Source organism: Spodoptera frugiperda, chromosome 19 (genome assembly GCF_023101765.2).
Source record: "Spodoptera frugiperda isolate SF20-4 chromosome 19, AGI-APGP_CSIRO_Sfru_2.0, whole genome shotgun sequence".
NCBI classification, from domain to species: Eukaryota; Metazoa; Arthropoda; class Insecta; order Lepidoptera; family Noctuidae; genus Spodoptera; species Spodoptera frugiperda.
The window spans coordinates 2,843,278-2,859,029 of NC_064230.1; the positions used below are offsets into that span (position 1 = coordinate 2,843,278).

General features: G+C 34.3%; 1 long non-coding RNA gene across 1 annotated transcript; it reads right to left on the reverse strand.

Moving 5' to 3' along the window:
- Positions 1-2,871: 2,871 nt before the first annotated feature.
- Positions 2,872-5,303, reverse strand: LOC118274196 (uncharacterized). Its single transcript, XR_007706396.1, has 3 exons — positions 4,885-5,303; positions 4,573-4,661; positions 2,872-4,480 (listed from the first exon to the last, which is right to left on the reverse strand). It is a non-coding gene; the product is annotated as an uncharacterized LOC118274196 (long non-coding RNA).
- Between the last annotated feature and the right edge of the window lie 10,449 nt (positions 5,304-15,752).

The following is a 15,752-nucleotide window of genomic DNA, read 5'->3' on the forward strand; positions in this document are numbered from 1 at the left end:
CAGTCGGGTTTTTTAATTTTTTAAATTTATTTATTTTTATTTAACACTTTTTGGTTAGTTATAATACGGCTATGTGTTTCTCAAGATTTCACCCGCGACACGAGAGAACTACTTCCAATACCAAGATAATAAAAAAATAAAACACGTCGATCCAGTTATTTTAGATTGATTGCGTAACACAAAGAGAGTAAAGGAATTAGAAAAAGAAGAAGGATTAAGGGCAGTAAAATTTACTATTTACAAATTTCGTAAACGGTCTAATTCTTTAAAAGAATTTTCGTCGTGTGGACTATTTAATATTTTTTTTTGGTAAGCGTTGTTTCATCTTTTATTGTGAGGGGTTTTTGTCCGTAATAGTATTAATCCTTATCCTTTTAAATAGTCTATTAATTTTCTACATTAAATGAAGATAAAATTTGCTCTTTACACTGTTTCAAAATTTCTACTAGTTTTAGACAAAAATCGGTCTTTACAGTTGACGCGTCGCATGGGCTATAGGTAAACGACTATGTAGATAGATTCCTTATTTAACGTTCAGCAAAGCGAGGGCGGGTCGCTAGTCCTTTATTTATAAATAAATTCATTGTAAATAATTTAGTTAAGACGTACTTTTATTATCACTTTTCACTTTTAAGTTCAGACACCGCTAGTCAATCGCGTCGCGTAGTACCTATACGAGTATTTAGTTTGGATAATAAAGAACATAATTGCACATAGTATTTTTTTTTCTATATGTCAGTGATATACCATTTTGGAATCCTCATGATGAGCTCTTTAATTTGATACCCATATTGTAGCAAATAAAAAAAATTTTTTTTTTTTTACTCCTATCTAGGGCGCCTCACGGCCGCCATGTTGGTTTTTGTTTTACGTCATATATCTAAGAACACTTGGGTAATTAAGACGAATCCAACGATACCCTGATTGTCGAAATCCATCAAGCCGTTTCGAATTCGAAGAAATGAGGTAATAAAGAATATTAGGCTCATACATACAAGATACGCGCGAAAAACATAACCCTTCCTTGGCAGTCGGGTAAAAATATATATGTATGTGTAGACATACATATATAATTTGACAAAACTGATGATTTAATTATGTAAATGCAACAGTATATTTGATCTCTCGATGTAGTCAATCTTGCAAACTTAAGTACCTACAAATAGAAAGATTAGGTGTGAATCAATAAACCTTAAGTGCAAGAATACTAAATACACAAAGAAATAATTATCATAGCAAATATTTATTTAAAATTTTTATTTACTATACTAATATATAAAGCTGAAGAGTTTGTTTGTTTAAACGCGCTAATCTCCGATACTACATGTCCGATTGACATACCTAATACTAAATAAATACTAATACTAATTAGTCCGCAAGGCAGCTTATGGCTGAGCTCGCTGTCATTGCAGCGGTAAGTCTGCTCTTTGAGGAGTGGCTTAAGAGGCGCTATGGCGTCCTCACCTACCGCCTGACGCAGGTGCTTACCGGACATGGAAGCTTCGGTAGGTTCCTGTTTCGGATTCGGCGGGAGGATATGCCCGGGTGTCATCACTGCAAGGACCGCCCGGAGGACTCGGTGGAGCATACCTGGGCGCGTGAGAGAACGAACCTCCTTACACCCCAGCCGTCGCGAGAGATACTCCGGGCGTCGGGAATCACGGGACGATCTCCAGCCACCGTAAGTGCGAGTCTGCGAACGGTGAGCAAGGGTAGCTCCCCGCCCGACCAGAACCAGACCCGTGCGTGCGGCGTATTGCGTTCCGCGCGCGCCTCAAAGAGGCATCAGACCACCACAGATGGGGCCCAGTAGGGCTGATGCCTGATCCGGAGCTGCGGACTACCTAGCGGGTTTACTGTGGCACCGGTTTGAAAAGCAGCAGTAGAAACGGGGTGATTTTTTAGTCAGTAAGAGTCTGACACTCCCTCTCGCCTCGCCCTAGACAGGATATCATTGGATGATTTATGTCCTGAAAAAAAAGCTACTATTTCGAATGGAAAATAATGTGCTGGTGGATTAGTCCATTTATCGAGGAAGGCTTATAGACAATAAAATATCACGCAATTTTCCCTGGATTGAAATTCAGGGTAAGGTGAGAGAGTGTGTGAAATGAAATGATATTTATTTCTGTAAGTAGGTTATAAAATAACACTTTTACACGTCAATATTTCAAATAGCTAAATGAGGCCAGCATTTCCTATCCGACTACTCTGAGAAGAAATGCCGAAACAAACTCAGAAGTCATAGTCTCTTTTAAATTCCAGACAATGAAATAGAGGATAATGTGAGAGAGCCGTGCAAGTTGATTCTGTAGTGGTCTTTAGGGGAAAGAACCACAACAGTATGAGCGGACCTGTTCAGATGGCAGTACGCATGTGTGTAACACATTGCAGACATTGTTTATGGGATAAGCGCGCAAACGAGCAGACGTGTCGCCAATGGACACCCGAAGACATCAGACGAAGTGCGTTGCCTGTCTTTTGGGGGTTACGGATTGCGGATTTCGGGGATCAGGGCCATTTTGGAGGAGAGAATTGGGTCTCCGGTAACCTCAGTCACATGGTGAAACATAACGCAAGCGTTGTTTCACGTCGGTTTTCTGTGAGGCCGTGGTATCACTCCGGTCGATCCGACCCATTCGTGCCGAAGCATGGCTCTCCCACACTTGTCGATTAATCATCCTAACAAAAAATGCATGTAAATAATACATAAATAAATTCTTTATTTGCTCAAATGTGGTCTCATAGTATATATTATATATTTCAAATAGACCCGAAGGCACTTTTATATGTCAAAGCAAATATAATAATATTTAACGTTTGTCTGTCGGTCAGTCCTCTAGTTGCTCTATTTGCTCGTTCCAAAATTAGATAGTTATGATTTCCTTTATTTGTTTAAAATTCTCTAAATTTACTTTTTTAAATACTACACATACAAAATAAAATAATATTTAAAAATATAAAAATAGGAGCCGACCAGTAGCGGGAGCATGGTCCAAGCCACCGGTGGTTAGGGCTCCAGAGACAGAAACCTCCTCACAATACATGCCGTTTCGAGGAGTACTGCCTTCTGCATCAGGCCCTTGATCCATCCGCCCAACCCCAGCCTCCTAAGGTGGTTGTCGAGGCTGTTGGGTATTAGTCCGTTGACCGACACGACTATCGGCACAACGATAGCAGAATCCACATTCCACATGTCGACAACCTCGTGAGCCAAGTCAAGATATTTTATTTGTTTAACTTTTTCAGCTTTCACGAGGTTCTCGTCATGAGGGATGGTGATATCGATTATCATCGTGCGGCGCGCTTGTCAGTCTATCACCACTATATCAGGTTTATTGGCTACAATAGTCCTGTCAGTGATGATAGATCGATCCCAGTACAACGTGAGTAGGTTGAAATTGGGGTTTCTGGATCAGATGGGATCCAGAAACACCCAATTTCAACTATCATTCACATATTCGAAAGTAGGGGTTCCGAGATTAGATCCAGAAACACCCAATTTCAACCATCATTCATATATTCGAAAATAGGTGCAATGATTTAATTATTCATGAAATTAATATTAAGGTATGTATTCTGCGACGCACCTGTATACGTGTAATGAGCAAGTGTGTATCTGTGCTAATACAACTTATCCATTCAGTATTCAATTGTGTTTTCGATAATTCAATATCATCTATTCAGCACATTGCAGTGCAAATAATTGAATGCGGTTATACGTTCTCCGATGTCGTCTTATATAAAGCTTACGATATACGTCAGTGATGCGATAACTTATTTATGTCATTTCCACAAACAAGGTACACAAATATCATTATTAAAACTAGGGAGGTCCTGGGTTTGGTCCCGATTCGAAACAAGTATAACTAAGTATAGTTTTCTATTAGTAAAATATAAACACGGTTACACAGATATAGCTTGGTATGTAAAATGATGTATGTATGTATATATGTATGTCTTGATATGTTAGACCTTATCAAGTTATAGCACCCTATCTACTTCTACAGGAATGATCTATTTACTTAAAATTTTATGACGTAGAAATAAAAAGCAAATAATATTTAGAATGATTATATTTTAAATATCAATTACATGAAGTTGAACTTAACTTTTTAACTATTTTAGTAACTAAATACTCAGTTTCACTCATGATTTCATCAATATCGCTTCGCACTAAATATTGTATATTGACGCTTGCACTATCTGGATCACTGTCTATTTCGTCCATATGACGACCATCCACATCATGTACAATTATTTTTATTATTCGGCGAACGGCCCCGGACTCTTTACGCATGACAAAGGATTTGTTTTTAAAAGATTTTGATTTATTTTTTTTCTTCTTTAATTTTTCCTTTTCTATTTCTTGCTGTCTACTCTCCTCACATGCCTGTGCCGACACTTCGGCGTACCAGCTCTCTCGGTCTTGAGCATAGTAAAATGGATTAAGAACTGGATCTGAGCTCTCTATCAAATTCTGAAATAAAAATATGAATGATTTTAATTGCGTTATTAAATAGCATCAAATATGAATTCATTGTTAACATCGATAGTCGTTTAGATACTTACGTTACGTTGTTGGTCAATGTTATCTAAAACAGGACTGTAGGAAGGTGAGCGTGACATATTCAATTCTACGTCTAGACTTTGTTAAATACCTAGAAAAAAAAACACTCTAAATTAATATTTCATTTACTATTATTTTATCTCAAAAAGATAAATAAAAATAAAAACAACTATGATTAAAACATAGTGTTATGTAGAAATAAATATTGACTTATGCACTAGACATATTAAATAATGATTGTACCGTCTGATAATAATGTTGGTAATGTTTTTTAATTGTTGGATAAAATACTGAGAAATAATATTAAAACTTACCGATATTACACGATAAAGACAGCTGCAACAGTCAGGTGTGAAATCAGATTAGATTTTAAATAATTTTTCTCTTTATATATAATTTAATTGTAATCTATAGAGTTCAAAATCGTACGTTTTTGCTAGGTATTACATCCTATACGAAAATGGTGTGATGAAATTGAAAACATCTCAACACGTGCCCAACAACTTTGCAATGTAAGTTGTAATTCTTTTTAAGGAGATGGATCAAAACATCAAAACAAAATAGCAATATCGATATACTATTGTTACGCCTGGCTTTGCCCGCTATTATTAAACATTTTTCAAAGTTATAATTTTTATATCACCTGAAAAAAGAAGGTAATATTTTTATTAGTTATTAATTTACTTATAAAGAAGTGTCGGTATATCTATCTGCTGGGATCGAATACAAGATTCACTCAATCTTATGTGGTGTGGTTTACACCTTCAAAAAGATTTAAATTATTGATGAATCAGTACTTCTATAAAAAAGTATTTTATATTAAAATATAAATATATATGTCGGCGCAACCACATCAATTATCCAGAGAAAGTAGAATAAGTTTGGTTAATTCACTTGATTGTCCTAAAAATCAGTTTATTAATCATCAGTTGATTATTTTAAGTTTAACACGATGTAAAATTAACGTTATCATTGTAATTTCAATACTTAACCTAAAACTTGTAAGCACGTGCTCGTGCGCCGAGTCCTATAAATACGCCCGCACTGTAGGCAATCGAGGCAGTTGCACTCCGATCGCCGTACAGTACGGACCTCTCTGGGAGTTGAATAAACTAAGTATACAGTGCTCGTGAAGTTTTTCTAAGTCCCAAAATGGGTGACCATCGTGAGAACAACAACTGTGACGTCAGCAATGATGACGTCACACTTTTTCAAAACACCACAGAGATTTCTCCTTCGTCATATATATATATATATATCTTCTATCTATATCTTCTATATACTTATAATAAATCTGTAGAGAGGTCAATTCTGTACATGAAATATATTTCCAAAATAACTATCAGCGGGTGATTAGTGATCGATACTGACGCCAAAAATGCAATTAGAAAAATTTTTGTCTGTCTGTCTGTCTGTCTGTCTGTCTGTCTGTCTGTCTGTCTGTATGTTCTTTATAGAAACAAAAACCACTTGACAGATTTTAACAAAACTTGGTACAATTGTTCTTTATACTCCTGGGCAGGTTATAGTATACTTTTCATCACGCTGCGATCAATAGGAGCGGAGCAGTGAAGGGAAATGTTGGGAAAACAGGAGAACTTACTCCATTTTTTAAGCTTCCGTCGCGTGTGCAGCCTTAATGGTTAAAGCTACACAGAAATCATGTATGACGGAAATGTTCTCCTTAAAATTGTTTAAAAAATATTCCACGACAACAAATGTCTATCTTTTATGGTTGACTCACAATAACACGTATAACTCCCGATAGCTTAGTAGTTCGGAGCTTTCTGATTATATTTGTCTACTCTTACGTTTATAACACTCTCATTCATTCATTCTCAGCTCAATAGAGGGATCTCCTTAATTATTATGGGTCTAGCCGTATTTGGGTCCAATAGATATTTATAAGATGTCATTGTTAGAGTTACTCAAAATTGAGAAATAAAACATCCACGCGAAGACAGACATCCGCGCGGACGGAGTCGCTGGCAGAAGCTAGTATATCCATAAATATTCTATTCTCTCTTAAAATAAAAGTTTATAAAAACATCACTGTCTTTTGCTTGACGCAGTCGGGTAAAAATTATTACAGTAAGCTAAACTTATTGTAACCACAAAAGAGATAGGCACAGAAGGTTGGCTCCATACAACGAGTGACGACAGATGCACGTAAACATAGACGGGTACGTACGTCAGTTGCATGGATCCATGGCAAGTCGCGAGCCAGTGCCCGCGCTTCGCTTTTATGTTCGTTGCATTATTGCTCAATATAGGGAGCTGGCCTTCTATACTTATCTATTTTGTGACTTGTAACCGTGTAGTATTACAATATTGAAGACAATGTAAACTATCGTATTTGGATGCAGTCAACTGACACAGCATTTTGATAACACGTGCCATTTTCCATATTTGGGATAATATGACGTAGATTTACCACTATTTAAGAGGGTAGCAGTTGAAGTTCGATTGCAATACATTTCTACAAGGGCTAGTAGAATCACTGACTACCTACGAGATTACCAGTATCTACCAGATCTACAAGATGTAAGTAACCTTGGTTTACATAACCTTATTATCTATGTATACAATTACGCTATTGTCCAATCATTCTACTATTCGATTATTCTACTACTCGATCATTCTACTATTCAATCATTCATTAATTGAGTAATATAATTAAACATACAAAACAATTATTTATCCACTTAATAATAAAATACTAATGTTTGTTGTTTAATTTTAAAAATGTAAACGTTAAATTTTTTATTGTTTTATTTTTTTTAATGTTTTATTTTTTTTCTTTTTAATTTAATATTTAAAAATGTAACAAAAGTATAAGAAATAAATGAATGAATTAAATACTAATACTAATACTGTTTATTTAATAAACTTTACTTTACTTTCAGGTCCACGCAAATGGCCGATCAGTTGTTCCCGTCTTCAGATGAGTCAATAGTTGACGCTCCAGTCCCAGTCAAGACCAGTAAAAGGAAGCGGAAGACTGCAGAGAAGGCATCGGGTAGCCAGCCTACCGCTAGTAAGAAGACTAAGTCGAGAGCTACGGTGCGTGATCTCTTCGGCACGGATAGCGACGATGACGAACTGGATCACAGCGTCGGTAAAAAAGCAGCACCTATCTATTCCTATGTAACGCGTAGGCTAGCTAACGGTTTCTCACGACAAATTGATGAAGAGAAAACTGGGGCTTTTTATATTGAGCTAAAAGTTTATAATAGTGACGAAATCGAGCGGGTACCACCAGTCAATCGATGGCGGCACTCCGTTATAACTATCAAAAATAAAACTAATTCGGACACCGAGTCCTGGAGGCATTTAAATGCATTCATAAAGGAGACAAGGAAAGAATTTAAAAATCGTACACCTACTTTTATAAGAATTAAACAGCTGTATAATAAAGAATAGATAATGAAGTACGTAATCATAACTCTCAATTAATCATTTATATGGACCTGTATAATCATTAAACTGTATTTACTAATTAACCTAAGACAACTATGTATTTTAAATGTAGTTTTGTTTAATTAAATGTATGTATATCTTATAGTATGTATCATTTTTCTTTTCAGTGAAATCACCCTCTACTGATTCACCATCAAGTTATATGTATTGTGATAAATGTAAAACAGAGATACCGAAACATGAATTCAGATATCATAAACGAACTAATATCCATAAATCGAATTGTTTGATAAAGTCAAAGTTTGAACATATTGATATAATAGCTACAGCATTTAAAAACAGAATAATGACATATCGCTTAAACCCGTCTATAGAAGACGAGTACCTCCTGCCGGAGGCGTTCTTAGATGGAAAACGAGACGATGTTTATAAATTAATTGAGTTATCATTATTAAAACATACATGTATTAAAGTTAACTTTGAGCTGTTTGCTTACTTTGTTTTACCTAAATCAGGTGAGCAGCAGCTGAAGTCATTTAATACAAAATACGAAGTTATTTTATAAGAGTACTGATTTTGATCAGATTTATTTAAATATGAGAGAAACTTTTAAGATGAAATTAACTGAATTTGAGCACTGTGAATCGGGATGGTCATTCACATCACTAAGTCATTTAGAAATAAATATAAATAAGTATTCTCCCATGAGAGGTGGATCTTATATAGAACTACCCGTTGTTATTAAAAATACGAAGAGCTGTATAAATGTCTACAATAACGATGAATATTGTTTTTTATGGAGCATCTTAGCAGGATTATTTCCAGTCAAAAACAATGTCTGTAGGACAAGCTCTTATCCGCATTTTAATTCGATATTTAATATAAAAGGGATGTCATTCCCACCATCCGCCAAAGACATCAGGTTGTTTGAAAAGAATAACAGTAATTTAAGTATTAATATAGTATTAATATATGGTCCTCTTTATGTGACAAATTTTAAGAAATATAAGCATATTAATTTATTGTATTTCGAGAAAAATGACAGAGCTCATTATTGTTTGATCAAAGATCTTTTACGCTTAGTGAGACGTCAAGTTTCCCGTCATAAAGGTCGAATGTATTTATGTGAGACATGTTTGCAATTTTTTACTAGTGAAATGAAATTCCACTCTCATGCCTGTTCTAAAATTATAACATTATTACCAGACAAAAACAGCACGTTACAATTTAAGCATTTTGAGAGACAGCAAAAAATCAATTTTGTTATATACGCGGATTTTGAAAGTCTATTATGCAATTATGATGAAGAAAATACTAATAAAAATACTATAAAAAATAAATTACACCTGCCTTCATGTTTTGCATATTATGTATGTTGTTCACATGACACTAGTTTAAATAAATTTGTTACTTACACAGGGACAGACTGTGTACAAGTGTTTGTCAAAAAATTAATTGAAGAAACAAAATCAATACATAAGGTTTTGATGACTAAAAAAGCTATGAAACCTATGACTCCAGAACAAATGAATAATTATCGTAGTGCAAGTAGATGTCATATTTGTAAAAATTTATTATTTGATGACAAAGTGCAAGATCATGATCATATTACATCAGAATATAGAGGTGCAGCTCACTCACACTGTAATTTAATTTATAAAGTCTGTCCATTCATACCTGTCATATTTCATAATTTATCTGGCTATGATTCCCATATATTTATCAAGGAATTGTCTAAATATGATGGTGAAATAAAAATAATTCCAAAAACAAAAGAAAAATATTTATCCTTTACAAAAATTATTGAAACTGATAAATGTTATAAACCTTTGCAAATTAAATTCATAGATTCATTCCAGTTTCTTAGCACAAGTCTCGATAATCTGAGTAAAAGTTTAACAGACAGTGATTTCTTAAATTTAAAATCACATTTTCCTGATGACCAAAAATTCGAGTTATTACGAAGGAAGGGTATATATCCATATGAATATATTGATTCATGGCAGAAATATAATGAGACACAACTTCCACCAAAACATTGTTTTTACAATAGTTTGCAAATGAAACATATAACTGATAGCGAGTATGAACATGCGCAAACCGTTTGGAATTACTTTAATATTAGTAGTCTTGGTGAATATACTGATTTATATTTAAAAAGTGACGTATTATTATTATGCGATATATTTGAAAATTTTAGAAAAATATGTCTACAGCATTATAATCTCGATCCTGCACACTATGTAAGTTCACCTGGTTTAAGTTGGGACGCCATGCTCCTTTACACGGGTGTTCAACTCGAGTTGATTCATGATTTAGAAATTTATAAGATGATAGAAAAAGGAATACGTGGTGGACTAGCACAGTGCTCTCACCGATATGCTAAAGCCAATAACATTTACCTCCCTCATTTTGATGATTCTAGACCGTCGTCATATTTAGTATATCTTGACTGTAACAATCTTTATGGATATGCAATGACTAAAAAATTACCTATATCAGATTTTAAATTCATGACAAGTTTCGAAATGGCCAATTTTTGTTTGTTTGATATTCCTGACGATGCTGAGTACGGTTACATTTTAGAAGTTGACATGATGTATCCAGATAATTTACATAATTTACACAAAGATTTGCCTTTCGCTCCGGAAAAGTTCATACCCATAGGAGGGAAAACAGAAAAGTTAATCGCGAACTTGTATGACAAGTATAACTATGTTATACATTATATATATTTAAAAGAATGTATTAGAAATGGACTTATTTAAAAAAAAAATCATCGGACACTCCAATTTAAACAAGAAAACTTTTTAAAAAAATATATAGACTTAAATACTCAATTGCGTCAATCAGCTAAAACATCATTTGAAAGAGATTGATTTCTTTAAACTTTTGAATAATTCAATATTTGGAAAAACTATTGAAAATAAACGAAAACAGGTTGATGTTAAACTGGTGACTAAGTGGAATGATAATAAGAATAGAACAAATAAAACAATATGTGCAGAGAAACTAATTGCAAAACCAAACTTAAAAAGTATTAGTGTTTTTAGTGAAGATTTTCTTGCATAAATATTATAAAACTCGAATCACGTAACTATTTATTACAGTATTCAAAGCAGAATCATCAGTCTTATAATGTGTTTTGGAGAGAGTAGTCTTCTCAATTGGCTTATTAATAATTTACCATTTGAATTACATTTACTGTGGCCCTGATACTAAATTAATAAAAAGACTTACACAAGGAGATAACGGTATAAATAAGTTGGACGAATATTGCAAAGATCACGATATTGCATATCACAAATCATCAAACTTAAAGGATCGACAAAAAGCTGATTTAATTTTGTTAAAAATGGCAAGAGAGCGAGCTGTTGCTTCCGATGCCAATATAGGTGAAAAACTCGCAGCTCGCTTAGTAAGTAAGGCTATGTTAGCAAAAATTAAAACTGGTTCTGGTTTGAACAAAGAGCATTCTCCAAAAATGATACCTGGAAAAGGGTTAAAAAGTAAATTAAAATCTGTTATTACAAAAGCAAAAAGACACATAAAAAAATTAAAACCTAAGACCAAGAAAATGGCTATAGAATTAGCTATTGCCGCTACCAGAGAATTAGCTGATGATTCATCGATTAAGCTCCCTCGTATTATTCCTATTCCAAAAACTGGCGGAGTACTACCTTTGATTCCTATTTTTGCGGGATTATCAGCGGCGGGGGCTTTAGCAGGCGGTGCAGCTGGTATTGCTAAAACCATAAATGAATTCAAAATGGCTAAAAAGCTGTATGAAGAATCGAAGAGACACAATGAAAAAATGGAAGCTCTATGTATTGGGAAAGGACTACACCTTAAACCACATAAAGGCGGACTTGGAATTTTTGTATCAAAAGAAAAAACTAATATATCGGCTACCCAAACGGGCCTTAACTAACTTTGACATTTTAAAGTACGGAAATAGAATTCCTTATTTTAGAGGTGTCTTTATGAGAGAAGAGCTCCCTAAATATCCTTATAAAAAAGAATGTGGAGTTATTAATTTAGATAGTTCTAAAAATCCTGGTTCTCATTGGGTAGCCTATGCAAAATATAGTGATTATGTTGAGTATTTTGACAGCTATGGAAATCTTAAACCTCCGAAGGAATTCATAAAATATGTAGGTCCAACATTCAATATAATTATGAAAATATACAACGTGATCACCCCTTCAATTGTGGACATCTATGTTTAATTTTTTTTAAGAATTTTTGATATAATCAAGAAATAAAATAAACAGGATCATATAAAAGAGTTCAGTATGCAAGCATGTCTACTACGATTACAATCTCTGGAAATAAATCAGAACTGGTCTCGTATTTTCAACCACCTCTTCATTTATCTGATCAATACGAGTGCGGTTTACTATACTTTTCAGTAATAAAAAAAGACCAAACGTGCCCGTTAATAACAGTAGTTTAACAGCTGTAATCAGAATCGAATGTGATCTTGTGCACGGTTCATATTACAACGGATTACCGACTCATTTTATTCATGAATTTATATCTGATACTGCTCCAGGTCGCAGCTACACAGAAATACCTCAGAACGTTATTTACTTCCCAGTGAACAAAAATATAATTTCATCCATATCTGTCAGGATCGTAGATCAGTTTGGTTACTGCATTGACTTTGGTGAAGAACATATTCAATTACGTCTTCATTTAAGAAAAGCAAAATGATAGTATATAATAAAAACCCTCCAGTGAAAATAAAACGTCCTATTCCGTCAACAACCGTTAAGGTGCACAGACGTAAGAAAAACGTGAAGAAATTGACTAAATCAAATAAAGATTTTCTTAAAGCTTTAGGGTTTAAAGTATGAGTATACTACAGATTACTGATTTACCACACTTTGATAGTTCAATCGAAAGCTATGAAGTCCATTCATACAATCCCTACAATAACAGCTTTAGAGAAAACGATGAAATCAGAATCCCCATACATCAGCAAGACATATACGTGCTACCATCAGCCAGTTCAATCTACATCGAAGGCCAGGCAAAGCTGTTCGGTAAGGATGGGCATCCGAGCAAGAAAACTGTTACGTTCACTAATAACCCTGTTATGTATTTGTTTCAAGACATCAGATACGAAATGAATGGAATTGAAATAGATCGTATAAAAAATTTCGGAATAACATCAACAATAAAGTCATACATCTCATTAAATGAAGCAGAAAGTAAAGTTGCTGCATTGTGGGGTTGGAATTTAAACGGGTTCCAAAGTGATGGGCATTTTAGCGTTGTGGTGCCATTAAATAAGATTTTAGGGTTTGCAGAGGATTACAATAAAATTGTAATAAATTGTAAACACGAACTTATATTGAATAGGAGTAATTCTAACTTAAATAGTATTATTCTTACTGATGAAAACGTCCAGCTTCAAATAGATATACAAAGGGTTCAGTGGAGAGTACCACATATAAAAGTTTCAGATAGAGAACGTTTAACACTTTTAAAGCATTTAGAAAGAGATAAAGCTATTCAGATGGCTTTTAGAAATTGGGATTTATATGAGTATCCTTTACTACCTAAAACCACAAAGCATTCTTGGTCAGTAAAAACTGCTTCTCAATTAGAAAAGCCCCGGTATGTAATTTTTTGCTTGCAGACTAATAGAAAAAGTAATAAATCAAAAGACAGCTCAGTATTTGATCATTGTGATGTGACAAATGTAACGCTATTTTTGAATTCTCAATATTACCCTTATGAACCTTTAGGTTTAAAGTTTTCTGAAAACAAGTACAGTATATTATATGAAATGTATGTGAAATTTCGTCAGTCGTATTATAGCAGCCCAGTCGATCCCTTGCTTGATCTGAAAGATTTTAAAGAAAAAGCACCACTTTTTATCATAGATTGTTCAAGGCAAAATGACTGTTTAAAAACAGGCCCGGTAGACGTAAGGTTGGAATTTGAATGTTCAACATTAATACCAGATAACACAACTGCCTACTGTTTAATTATTAACGATCGACTTGTGGAATACAAACCGTTAAGTAACATTGTGCGCAGGCTATCATGACTGCAATTGTAGATGTTCAAGGTTTCAAAACAGAAGCTAATGAATTTATAATAAAGGAGATTGCGATATTATGCGATAAAAAAATACAGGTATTTCTAATAAAACCTCCATTTCCATTTTACGATTTGACTAAACAAGAACGGCGACAAGTAAGTTGGATTGAGCGCAATAGAAAGATACACTGGAATGAAGGAATTGTGCCTTACTCAAATTATCAGAATTTGGTTATAAATATTTTAAGAGATAAATGTGTTTATGTCAAAGGTTCAGAAAAAGTGTCATGGTTAAGAAACATTGTAAATAGTACTAATATTAATAACTTAGAAGATAAAGGTTGTCCTAGTTTATTAAACTTATACAAACAATATGAAAACTCTAATGATCTGTATAGTTGTATTTATCATGATTCAGTATGTGCCTTGAAAAATGTTCTCTGTTTAAATAAATGGTGTATAAACTATAACTATGTATAAACACTCTAAGTAACTAATACATTATTAAATAAATATTTTCTTGTTTTATTCAGTAAAGGTTTATTAAATAGTAATCCCCCCACAGTTTATGGTTTAATTTTCAAACAGATGTTCGAATCAAAGTATTGACTAAGTGAATACAATGAAAACCATATAAGGAAGTGCATCGAATGAATGATGAATGATGTCATACAGCATGCGTATCGTTAAAGTAAACAAAGGGCATGAAGTAGTCCGCTATTTTGTTACATATTTGACGACACGTTTGGCTTAATGGTTAAGACCTGAGCAAAATCAAATGCAAAATAACACGTTCTTCAACCACAAAGACGAAGTGTCGTGGGTTCGATTCCCACATTATTTAACCGCTAAATATTATGATCAAGAAACTGATGAGTGATTGAATATTAGAGTACATAGTACCTATTTTTGAATACAGTAAATAGTAGGGTGAATTGGGTATTTCTGGACATGCATATTAAAATGAATAGATAAATATAGGAGCCACTAGATCATTATTTTCAATTAAATGAATGATGATGTAAATTGGGTGTTTCTGGATCTCCTCTGATCCAGAAACCCCAATTTCAACCTACTAACGTGATATGGCCGTTTTCGACAACTGGATCGGGCGCATACTTGTAGTATGGAACCTCAAACTCAACAAGTTGGTAGTGCAAAGCAAGTTGCTGGTGGATAATCTTGGCTACCTGATTATGTCTGTGTTATGTCTGAGTATGTCTATGTTATATTATTATGTTATCTAATTTTGGAACCAATAGGTAGTAACAGTAAGTTGAGGATTTTTACCATTAGCGGCATGTAAATTTTGAGAGAAAATGCAGAAGTTACCTACAATATTAAACCTTGAGTTTGATTTCACTCCACATAAAGGAGATTTAACAATTCACATAACTTTATTATGTGTAACTTTAAGTGTGGGAGAGCCATGCTTCGACACAAATGGGCCGGCTCGACCGGAGTGATACCACGGCCGAGCAGAAAACCGACGTGAAACAACGCTTACGTTGTGTTTCGTTGTGTGAGTGAGGTTACCGGAGGCCCAATTCCCCCCTTCCCAATCTTTCCAATCCCCGATTCCCTAATAACCCTTAAATTCCTAACTGCCAAAAAGCCGGCAACGCACTTGTAACGCCTCTGGTGTTTCAAGTGTCCATGGGCGGCGGCGATTGCTTACCATCAGGTAATACGTCTGCTCGATTACCGG